The sequence below is a fragment of the Hyperolius riggenbachi genome, chromosome 1, assembly GCF_040937935.1.
Source record: "Hyperolius riggenbachi isolate aHypRig1 chromosome 1, aHypRig1.pri, whole genome shotgun sequence".
Taxonomy (NCBI): domain Eukaryota; kingdom Metazoa; phylum Chordata; class Amphibia; order Anura; family Hyperoliidae; genus Hyperolius; species Hyperolius riggenbachi.
In genome coordinates, this window is record NC_090646.1 from 623,840,875 (window position 1) to 623,853,779 (window position 12,905).

The following is a 12,905-nucleotide window of genomic DNA, read 5'->3' on the forward strand; positions in this document are numbered from 1 at the left end:
TCAGTAAACCGTGATCACTCATATCACAGGCGCGCTAGTGTTTTTGCACGTAATCGCGAATTTTCCCTCGAGAATGCATGCGAAAATTTGTGATTGCGCACAAAATGCAAAACGCATGCGAAAACGCTAGTGCGGCCTGGATATGGGTTAACACGGTTTACTGAATCAAGCCCCATGAGCGTTTGTGTTTTTTTTTCTAAGCACTGGCGATTTTGTAAATCGCTCTAAAAGCGATTGTGCAATGATTTCCTATGGTAGAGTTCATATATGAGCGCTCTGCTTTCTATTGAATCGCATATTGTACCATTTTCTGAGCGTTTGTGTTCAATAGAAAGTACAGGGAAATCGCAAAGCAATTGAAAAAACACTTTGAATTGCGATTTCCCGAGCGCTTTAATGAATAAATACATTGTATTTATTCATTTCCGGGTACAAGAGTTCACTTCCTGACTGACCTCAGGAAATGTCAACATTAATCGCTTATTAAAAGCCCTTATAAAAACGCTTTTCTAGGCGCAACGCGCAGGGAAAAGTTTTTCTAAAATCGCTCATCAAATTGCTCAGCACTTGCGATAGTGATTTGTAATGCGAACAAGGCCTGACTCCTGAGTTTTCTCCTAGGTGATATTTTAACTTGACAATAAAATGTCTTTTAACCACTTAACGACCGCCTAACTCGATAGGCGACGGCAGGTCGTAAGTGGTTTCCATGTCTCCGTGAACAGCCTGCGAGCCTCCGATCGCGGCTCGCAGGCGAACTGTAAACACGCGGGGAAGAAATCCCCTGTGTTAACATCATACGCCGCTGCTGCGTAGTAGCACCGTAAAGGAGATCTGCGATCCCCGGCCTCTGATTGGCCGGGCATCGCCGGCATCTGATAGGCTGAAGTTGTCGATTGGTCGGAAAAGACAGGAAATTGCATTATGTCCCACCAGCATGATGCCCTACCATATTATTTTACTGTATTGTGTGTAGCTGAGGGATACCTTTCAGGAATCCCCCCCCCCCCCCCCCTTGAAAATCCTGGGTTTGCCCCTGCCCAGGAAGGAAGATTTCTAATAGATGAAGTAAATAATATTATCTCATTACAGTGGGACCTGTTATGGGTTGGGCTATTTTAAGCAGCAAGCAGTCAATTATTGAAGATGTGTTGGAAGGGGAGAACATGGGCAAGCATAAGGTTCTGAGACACTTTGAAAAGAGCCAAATTGTGATGTGTAGACAACCGGGTATACAGTGGCTACGGTAGTACCTCCCAAATGCAGTCTAAGGAACTGCTATTGGCAAACCACAGATAGGAAGATGGGCACTCAAGGTTTACTGATGCAGGTGGGGAGGGAAGGCTAGCCCATCTGGTCTGATCCCACTAAAGACCTGAAAGGTGTCCGAACACTCAGTGGATCCCAGCTTGCTGTGTAAACAAGTCAGAGAGCCCACGCTGATCTCTATCCACCACCGAAAGCTGCTGACAGGGACATTTCTACCACACGATGGTGAGGCTGGAGCTAGTCTATTGAGAAGCACTCAAGCAGGAAGATGGGAGTTTGGGGGTGTTCTCTGCACCAATGGGAGACTTCAGTACTCCAGATTTCTGTTGTCTGTATAGAAATGAAACATTTTGGCATTCTGTGTAACCATGAGCCATCTGGGTATTAGGCCCCGTTCACATCACAAACGCGGATGGCCATGCGTGTGGAACGCAACGCATGCGAACGCAAGCCATCCGCGTTTGTGTACGTTGCGTGGCTGATCCCATCACTGAAACGTGAATGGGACAACCACGCGTTTTTGCAAAAAATGCGTGCAGCATGCGTTCCCGGACCGCACAGGTCCGGGAACGCATGCAGTGTGAACATCAGACAGTGCACTCTATGCACTGTCTGATGTCGTGCGTGTCGGCCACCTGCGCGCGTTTCCAACGGGGCCTTACTTATTACTCGTCCAAACCCTATCCCATAGAGTCGCATGAATCCCTGCCATCAGGGCCGGCCCTAGACTTTTTGCCGCCTGAGGAAAATTTTGAAAAAAATTATTGCTGCTACTGTATTGTAAGTGGGCGGCGTTGCAGGAAGTGACGTCAGTGGAGCGCACGCTGGCCTGGAACGAGGAAGAGGAGTTTTCCCCGCCCGTGCCTCTTACGAGTAGCGGCTGCTTCTGAACTATTTAAGGCTGGAGGGGAGCGCAGATCGGGGGACCCAGGCGAGGGGGGGGGGTCCGACCCCCCTCCCCGCCACTAGGCCCAATACCCCCGTCCTGCCCGCTACCCCTCCAGCTCGGCGGCCGGCTCCCCGCACCCACCGACGGGTGGATGCCGCCCCTAGAAATGTGCCGCCTGAGGCAAAAGTTTCACCCCGCCTCATGAGCGGGCCGGCCCTGCCTGCCATACAATGATGAGGACCAGAAAGTCAAAAGCAGGCTGTACGCATGTTGCATTGGTGTGGCTCTGTAAAATGTATAAGCTATGGGCTTGCTATACACCAGTGGTTCTGAATATGAGCCTGACTTTCAAGGGCATAAAGAGAGGATTTGCATTTTCCTGAGTGATGCATCATGGGTAACCACTGTTTCCCACATAAAGCTGAATTATTGTAAATACCTTCTGTTTTAAGAAGGCAAAATTACGATAAACTTCCAACTGTAACTGAAATGTTAAAGGACCACTATCGCGAAAAAAGTAGGCAGTTAAAAAATGTGACAGATGACAGGTTTTGGGCCAGTCCATCATTTAAAGGGGGATTCTCAGGGCTTTCTTTGTTTTCAACAGCATTTCCTGAACAACAGTTGCAAAATCTAACTGACATAATAGTGCGCAAGTGATTAGGGAGGCCGGCTGGTATCTTGCTATTTTGCCAGTTAAACTGCTGTTCAGGAAATGCTGTTGAAAACAAAGAAAGCCCTGAGAATCCCCCTTAAAAAGATGGACTGGCCCAAAACCTGTCATCTGTCACATTTTCTAACCGCCTACTTTTTTCACGATAGTGTTCCTTTAAGTAATGTTACATTACAAAATGTTTCCACAGCACTGACCCAAGCTTCATATTTTTACATTGAAATTTTAATTTTCCTTTAATGATTTAAAGAGTCACTGTAGTGACATATTGTGGAAAGCAGTAGATTATTCAGGATACCCACCTTTACTGTAATTTTCCTGGTGTTAGCATCAGAAACACTTCCCATATATTCTTGAGTATTGATTGTAGCCCCGCCCTTCTAGTGATGTTTAGCCAAGACTGACTACATGTGTAATTCTCCACCCGCAGAGCATTCTGGGAGACCAGGTATATTTTGTACTGCCTTCAGAACTCTCAGTAACCAAACATTTCACAGAGTTGCACCTGACAGGACTAAAGTGATCCAGTGTCCCATGGTTTATCAAGTGAGAATTGGACCGACCCTGTAAATTGTGCCCTCCTCTTGAGCTGCTCTCAATGGCCAGCTGTCACCAGACCAGTGCTCATTTATCAATATCACATGACTTTAAATGGTGATAGCTCGCCAATGACAGCAGCTTACTGAGGTTGGAAGGGGCAGGAATGATCTACCACTTAGGCCCGAGTCTCACATCATTGATAGTTGGTCGCAGGTTCTCTTTAACGATCAAGAACCATTCAGTGGAGAAGTATATCTAGAGGCGAGCAGCTCATGCAGCTGCAGAGGGACCCATAGCTTGGGGGGGGCAACTTCTTACCCTTCCTCCAGGACAGGGGCCCATGGGGAGTACTCACCTCGGGAGGGGGAAGTCCCTGGTGCCTATTGAGGCTTCCCCTGTCCCACGGTGGTCTCACTGCAGGTCCAGGAATGGCAGCCATGTAAATATTTACCCTCCTGGCTCCAGCACAGGATCAGTAGCGGCTCTTGGCTCCGAAATAGGCGGAAATAGCCAATCCCAGTCAGGTCCGCTCTATTGCACAGGCGCAAGTCTCCTGCACCTGCACAGTAGAGCGAACCCGACAGAGATCGGCTATTTCCGAGCAGAGAGCCGCAACAGCGCCCCCTGCACAGCTTGACAAATTGTTGGCTGAGCTTTTCGTGGGCCAGAGCGAGACCGCTGTGGGACATAGGAGGATGGGGGAAGCCTCAATAGGATCCAGAGGCTTTCTCCACCCGAGGTGAGTACCCCCCAGGGGCTTTTCTCTTAGTACAGTCTCTTTAAATGGTGTTCTAGGCAGATGAGCTTCCTGGATGTGAGGGATAGTGATGGTCCGATTTTAGGTTCGTGAACTTCCGCGGAAGGTTCGGTTCGCTAAAAAGTTTGCAAACCGCAATAGACTTCAATGGGGAGGCGAACTTTGAAAAATAGAAAAAATTATGCTGGCCACAAAAGTGATGGAAAAGATGTTTCAAGTGGTCTAACACCTGGAGGGGGGCATGGCGGAGTGGGATACATGCCCAAAGTCCCGGGGAAAAATCTGGATGTGACGCAAAACAGCGTTTTAAGGGCAGAAATCACATTGAATGCTAAATTGCAGGCCTAACGTGCTTTAAAACATCTTGCATGTGTATACATCAATCAGGTAGTGTAATTAGAGTACTGCTTCACACTGACGCACCAAACTAACTGTGTAACGCACCGCAAGTTACCAGCTGTTTGTGTAGTGACAGCCATGCTGGACTACTGCGCAACATGGCGAGATTGCTCTTCCTCACTCAGTGATGTCAGGTAATGTGTGACTTCCTTATCAACTTTCCATGGCATTGTTAAAAAGCTTACGTTTTGTTTTTAAATTACATTTTCTACTTGCTGTGTACTTGTTCAGTACCGCTACAATGAGAATCCTATGGAGGCGGGCAAGTCTGGCATTGTGACCTCGGGTAATGGCCGGGGAATGAGGGTTTGAATCCGGTGTGGAGCCTGAGCAACGGCTACCACTACACATCCAAGGAGGGCAGCAGGCAGGCATGCACGCCCGCCCCGAGGTAGTGACCAAAAATAACAATACAGGAGGAGGACTTTCGAGGCCCTGCTGTGTATTTGAAATGAATGTTCTTTAAATCCTTTAATGAGAACCAGTTATGCAAAGATGACACCACATTCCTTTCACGAGAATCATATGGAGGCGGGCAAGTCTGCCATTTGTGACCCCGGGTAATGGCCGGGGAATGAGGGATGGAATCCGGTGTGGAGCCTGAGCAACGGCTACCACTACACACCCAAGGAGGGCAGCAGGCAGGCATGCACGCCCGCCCCGAGGTAGTGACCAAAAATAACAATACAGGACTCAGGAGGACCTTTTGCGGCCCTAATTGTAATGAATCAACTTTAAATCCTTTAACGGGAATCCGTTATGGAGGGCAAGTCTGCCATTGTCACCACGGGTAATGGGCGGGGATTGAAGGTTGGATTCCGGCCCGAAGTGGGAGCCTGCTGAGACCCATGCCGTTGCTGCCCTGACCGTGCTTTGCAGACCAGGCATCTGTGGTCAGATGGAGCCTTGACCCAGCGGAAGACAAACCAAGTCGAAAGCATTTGCCAAGAATGTTTTACGGAGGGCAATTTTTTTTTGCCATTTTTTAAATTGTTTGAAAATGTAGATGGTTGTATTTTTAAATTGTTTGAAACTGTAGATGGTTGTATTTTTAAATTGTTTGAAACTGTAGATGGTTGTATTGCGTTCCAGAGTTGGAGCCTAACAAACGGCTCCCACCTCACATCCAGGCAAGGAGGGCAGCAGGCAGGCATGCCCGCCCCGAGGTAGTGACCAAAAATAACAATACAGGGCTCAGGAGGACCTTTTGCGGCCCTAATTGTAATGAATCAACTTTAAATCCTTTAACGGGAATCCGTTATGGAGGGCAAGTCTGATGGTGCCTTCACTGCGATTCACCAGGTTGGTCTCCGGCGAGAATCTGTTATGGAGGTCAAGTCTGCCATCGTGACCACCGACCATAGCTAATGGCGGGGGAACCCTTCCAGGTGTGATTGCATTCCGGAGTTGGAGCCTAACAAACAGCTCCCACCACACATCCAGGCAAGGAGGGCAGCAGGCAGGCATGCCTGCCCCGAGGTAGTGACCAAAAATAACAATACAGGATTCAGGAGGACCTTTTGCGGCCCTAATTGTAATGAATCAACTTTAAATCTTTTAACGGGAATCCGTTATGGAGGGCAAGTCTGCCATCCATTCAAGTGCAAGTTATGCACTGACTGCCAGGTATAATGTGCACTCACAGATGCAGTGAAAGGTATGCAGTGACTGCAAACAGCCGTTTGTGTAGTGACGGCCGTGCTGGACTGGTGCGCACCATGACGAGAGTGCAGGTGATGGTGGGCTTGGTGGCTTTTCAGTCCATATGCTCGCCCGGCTGATGTAGCTGAATGACAGAACAGTGACTGTCCAGCTGATCAAATTTGGTCTGACCACAATGAAACAACGACCTTATTATCTTTGGTGTGCCACCCCCACCCGAGACACTTATATAGCCGGCGGTCATTGCTTTATTGTGATACGCAAGCCCCTTCACCGCGGCAAGGTAATGATCACGAAGGGGGATGGGCACATGTACATGCCTTTTGTTTTTTTGTTGCAGCCGCCTGCAGCCAGAAAAATTAGGCAGGCATGTGCACGCCCCAGAAAAATTAGTATAGCGGCCGCTGCTAGCAGCGGCCTTAAAAATTCTGGAATCCGCCTAGAGTCCTGGACCCTGGTGGTGGTGGCGGAGAAGGCAGTCAAGCGGCCTGCAGGTAGAAATGCCGTGTGTGGGAAGTGACTTAGTCTTCGGTCCTGCAATAGCCCTCAGGGATCCATGCCTCATTCATTTTGATAAAGGTCAGGTACTGAACACTGTCATGACTTAGGCGACTTCTCTTCTCAGTGACAATGCCTCCAGCTGCACTGAAGGTCCTTTCTGACAGGACGCTTGCGGCAGGGCAAGAGAGAAGTTGTATGGCAAATTGGGACAGCTCTGGCCACAGGTCAAGCATGCGCAACCAGTAGAGCAAGGGTTCATCCTCGCTGCTCGCAGTCGCAGTGTGTACATCCACACTTAAGGCCAGGTAGTCGGCTACCTGCCGGTCCAGGCGTTAGTGGAGGGTGGATCCCGAAGGGCTACTGCGAGGCATTGGACTAAAGAATGTCCGCATGTCTGACATCACCCCGAGATCGCTGGAGCGTCCTGTCCTTGCCTGCGTGGACTGGTGAGGAGGAGGAGGATTACTGCCAGTGGTACCTTTATTGCGTTGTACTGTCACATCACCCTTAAATGCATTGTAAAGCATCATTGACAGCTTGTTTTGCAAGTGCTGCATCCTTTCCGCCTTGTGTTGAGTTGGTAACAGGTCTGCCACTTTGTGCCTGTACCGAGGGTCTAGTAGCGTGGCCACCCAGTACAGGTCATTCCCCTTGAGTTTTTTGATACGGAGGTCCCTCAACAGGCTGGACAACATGAAAGAGGCCATCTGCACAAAGTCGGATCTAGACGTACTCTCCATCTCCTCTTGCTCTTCCACAGTGACGTCACGCAACTCCTCTTCCTCCCCCCAGCCATGAACAATACCACGGGAACGTGGAGCAGCAGAAGCCCCCTGTGATGGCTGCTGCGGTTGTTCTTCTGCCGCCGCCTCTTCCTCCTCCACAAAAACACCTTCCTCATAATCGTCATCCAAGTCTGACTCCTCTCCTTCCCCACACGACTCCTCTTCCTCCTCCTCCCCCCTCTGTGGTGCCGCTGGTGTCGAGGAAACATGTGGTTCGGATGTAAATCGCTCCCACGAATCCTCCTGCTGTAGCTGTTCCTGTTCCCGCTCCTCCACAGCTTCATCCACCACTCTACGCACAGCACGCTCCAGGAAGTAAGCGTAGGGGATCAAGTCGCTGATGGTGCCTTCTGCGCGACTCACCAGGTTGGTCACCTCTAACTAAGATGGCGCCTGACTGCTGGTAGCCACGGCCACAGGGCTCCGGCTAAATCTAACTTTTTTCCACCCTTCCCCCCTGGACTCACGGCCATGACCGCACTGGTGGTGTCCCTCCAGCTCCGCCATACCATCGGGAGGTTGGGGGACACTCTGGCTCCCCGGACTCCGGCGACAGGGCACACTTGCATAGGGTTCGGCTCACCACGTGTTCGGCTTAGCTGATTTCCCACGTGGTGCCGGCCCCAGCCGCTCCACCGCTGCCTCTTCGCCGCCACCGTCCGGGACTCCTCACTCGCGTTGCCTGGGCCGCCGCTCGACCTGGAGGCTCTGATGAGCAGGTCCCCGCCGGCGCTGATCCACCACTTCATCGCCGCTGCCCAGGGACATCGCTCGCACTGCCTGTGGGAGAGCTCCATGCTGCTGCGGCTTCACCACCGGCCGCCCCGATCTCCTCCCTGCTGCCCGCTTCACCACCGCTGCCTGGAGACCCTCCACCGCCGCTGCCTGGAACACTGTAGACACGGTCCCCCGGCCGCTGATCGAGCCCTCCATCGCCGTGACTGGGACACCACGCAGCCTTGGATGACCCACGTCGCTCCACACCGCCGCTGCCTAGGGAACCAGGACTCCTTTAAAGGTACAGCTCTGACATCGCTGCCAAAGCTGCCTGCACACACTGCAGCCACTCCACACCAGGCCACCTCGCCTGCCAGCACACCATCCGAGAGCCTTCTGCTGGGAGCCATCTCTGCCCCTGCTAGGCTGCGTGGGATCAGCCTGTTTTGGCTCTTCGGCCAACTAGCAGCTCCTTGCTTGACTACTGCCAGGACCCACTACATGCACCCAAGGGGGTAAGATCAGGACCAGGACACTACAGCCAGATTACATCGGAATCCAAGGGGACTTACTTCACTTTTTCACCTCTCTCCTATCTTTCCTCCATCTCTTTCCCTGGGTCAGACCATGGGGCATCTGATTCAAAATATCGCTACAAAAGCGTTTTGAGTGCCTAGATGGCAGCGGATTACCCCCTTGGTCCTTCCCCTGGGTGTCTCTTATATGTATCTTCCTGTCTATTCCTTTATTCTATGCCTATATATGCAATGTACCACTGAATATATGTATGTACCTGTACACACTGCATATACTCTGTAACTATTGTCTATCTACTGTATTCACTGTATGTACTTTTATGTGACTGTACCATCACCGACCCTGCTTGTGCCAAAACCAATTCCGGGTACAACTATGTTGTACTTGGCGAAATAAACATGATTCTGATTCTGATTCTGAAACGGCCGCATGGTCCTGCATGCATTTCGCATCAGTGTCCAGCTGTTGGGCCACAACATCCCCATCTTCCCAGATTGTGTCCTTCTACTGTAGTTGTACAGGTACTGGGTGACAGCTTTCTCCTGGTCTAGCTGGTGAGAGAACATCAGCAGGGTGGAATTCCAGCGAGTTGGGCTATCGCATATCAAGCGTCTCACCGGCAAGTTGTTTTTCCGCTGAATGTCCGCAAAGCGTGCCATGGGCGTATAAGACCGCCTGAAATGCCCACACAACTTCCTGGTCTGCTTCAGGACATCCTCTAAGCCTGGGTACTTTGAGACAAATCTTTGCACGACCAGATTCAGCACATGTGCCATGCAGGTGACTCTCCGCTTTGAGGCAAGACATGTCTAGAATTGCGTGACACCGTCGTACCTGGTATGCAGCGTAGGCTCTGGGGAGATGGGGCTGTGTAGCTGGAGAGGAAGAGGAGATGGCAGCACCGCTAGAGTTCAACTGACACTCAGCCAAGGAGGAGGAGGAGGTTGACAGTGAAGAGGATGTAGCTGGAGGAGAAGGAGAGGAGGTGGCAGGAGGCCTGCCTGCAAGCCGTGGAGGTGTGACAAGTCGGGCCGCTGCGCAGCTACGTACTCCCTGCTTGCTGCCATCGGTCACCAGGTTGACCCAATGGGCTGTGTACGTAATGTAGTGGCCCTGCCCGTGCTTGGCAGACCAGGCATCCGTGGTCAGGTGGACCCTTGACTCAACGCTCTTCGCAATAGATGACACCACTTGCCTCTGAACTGCACGGTACAGTTTGGGTATGGCCTTTCGTGAAAAATAAGTGCGGCCTGGTATCTTCCACTGCGGTGTCCCAATGGCCACAAATTTACGGAAAGCCTCTGACTCCACCAGCTTGTATGGTAATAGCTGGCGAGCTAATAGTTCCGTCACACCAGCTGTCAGACGCCGGGCAAGAGGGTGACTGGCCGAAATTGGCTTCTTCCACTTAAAGACTTCCTTCACGGACACCTGGCTACTGCTGTGGGCAGAGGAGCAGGAACCGCTCAAGGGCAGAGGCGGTGTGAAGGAGGGTGGCTGTGAAGGTTCAAGGGAGAAAGCGGATGAAGACGATGCACCTGAAGGAGGAAGAGGAGAAGGAGGGTGGCTTGTCTTTTGAGGGGTGCTGCTTTTCCTCAGGTGTTCTTCCCATAGCTGTTTGTGCCTTTTCTCCAGGTGCCTTCGTAAGGCACTTGTCCCTATGTGAGTGTTGGCCTTTCCACGGCTCAATTGTTGGAGGCAGAGAGAACAGATGCCTTTGCTCCTATCTGAGGCACACACCGTAAAATATTTCCAAACCGCTGAGCCCCCCTGGGGTGATGGCACTACGGTGGCATCAACAGCTGACCTTGAAGGGCATGTTGGCTGGCTGGCCATAGCTGGCGATACATGGCGCCGGACACTGCCCCCAGCTGTTTCTGAGGACGAGCTCCCTCTGCTTCTATCATGGAGTCGTCTCCTCCTACTCCTCTCTGGCTCCCCCTCTGAACTGTCCCCCTGGTCATCTCCTCTATTGGGAACATACGTGACATCCGTATAATCATCATCATAATCCTCCTGCCCAGCTTCGCTTTCTTCAGACAACTCCACAACTGCACCAACTTCAGGTGGTTCATCATGCCCCTCCTCACACATTACGTCCATACTATCGCCACCTAACTCAGACGTATGAGGTGGTGTACCTGCGCCTTCTTCTTGTTGTTGCAGTAGTGACTGGGAATCAGTGATTTCACCACCACCACCACCAAATAACTCCTGCGAAGTGTCAAATGCAGCGGATGTGGTGCTTGTTGTAGCGCTGGTGGCTGGGGGAGATGAGGTGTTCTGTGTTAAATACTCAAGCACATCCTCACAATTTTGGGAAGTGATGACACGTGCCTTCTTCTGAGCACTGTACTTTGGCCAGGTCCGCACGAAATCACAGCAGCATCACCTCGCACAGACCTGCCAGCACCAGGTGGCCTTCCTCTGGGTCTGCCTCTACCTCTTCCTCTACCTGGTTTGTCCATCTCGGGGGGAAGCTAGGTATATGCAGTGAGGTGAGTTCACTCAACAGAAAAGGTAGATATGCAGTGAGGTGAGTTCACTCAACCCAAAGGTAGTTATATATGCAGTGAGGTGAGTTCACTGAACACAAAAAGGTAGCTATGTGCAGTGAGGTGAGTTCACTCAACCCAAAGGTAGTCATATATGCAGTGAGGTGAGTTCACTGAACACAAAAGGTAGTTATATGCAGTGAGGTGAGTTTACTCAACACAAAAAAGGTAGTTATATGCAAAGAGGTGAGTTCACTGAACACAAAAGGTAGCTATGTGCAGTGAGGTGAGTTCACTCAACTTAAAAGGTAGTTGTATATGCAGTGAGGTGAGTTCACTGAACACAAAGGTAGTTATATACAGTATACAGTGAGGTGAGTTCACGGAACACAACAGGTAGTTAGATGCAGTCAGCTGAGTTCACTCAACCCAAAGGTAGTTATATATGCAGTGAGGTGAGTTCACTGAACACAACAGGTAGTTAGATGCAGTCAGCTGAGTTCACTCAACCCAAAGGTAGTTATATATGCAGTGAGGTGAGTTCACTGAACACAACAGGTAGTTAGATGCAGTCAGCTGAGTTCACTCAACACAAAGGTAGTTATATATGCAGTGAGGTGAGTTCACTGAACACAAAAAGGTAGCTATGTGCAGTGAGGTGAGTTCACTCAACCCAAAGGTAGTCATATATGCAGTGAGGTGAGTTCACTGAACACAAAAAAGGTAGTTATATGCAAAGAGATGAGTTCACTGAACACAAAAGGTAGCTATGTGCAGTGAGGTGAGTTCACTCAACTTAAAAGGTAGTTATATATGCAGAGAGGTGAGTTCACTGAACACAAAGGTAGCTATATGCAGTGAGGTGAGTTCACTCAACACAAAGGTAGTTATATACAGTATGCAGTGAGGTGAGTTCACGGAACACAACAGGTAGTTAGATGCAGTCAGCTGAGTTCACTCAACTTAAAAGGTAGTTATATATGCAGTGAGGTGAGTTCACTGAACACAAAAGGTAGCTATGTGCAGTAAGGGGAGTTCACTCAACCCAAAGGTAGTCATATATGCAGTGAGGTGAGTTCACTGAACACAAAAGGTAGCTAGATGCAGTGAGGTGAGTTCACTCAACCCAAACGTAGGTGTATGCAGTGATGAGGTGGGTTAACTAAACACAACAGGTAGTAGTAGGTAAATGCAGTACTGGGTGGGTAGTACAATGTGAAGCTCCCTGTCACACACACAGGTAGTCACTAAATGTGCTGCTGAATGCTGGTGGGCTGCTGGCAGTGGGACACACACAGTATGAATTAGCAATGCTGTCTAAGCAACACAAGTGTCTCACACACACAGGTAGTCACTGGATGTGCTGCTGCTGCTGCAGTGGGACAACAGTATGAATTAGCAATGCTGTCTAGTAAGCAACACAAGTGTCAGTTTCAAACACAGAAAAAAAAAAATTCATCACACGAGCAGGATGAGCTCTGAAAAGAGCTGTTCTGGGGCGCTATTATAGCAATAAGATTCAGCTAGGAGCAAGCTAAGAAGGCAAGAGCCTGACTAATCTGTCCCTAGGAGAACAAGTCTGCAGCAGCTGTCCCTAGTCTGTCTCTAGCAGGCACACGAGTGAGGCTAATGGCCGCCTGCCTTATATAAGGGGGGGTGGGGCTCCAGGGCTTAGTGTAGC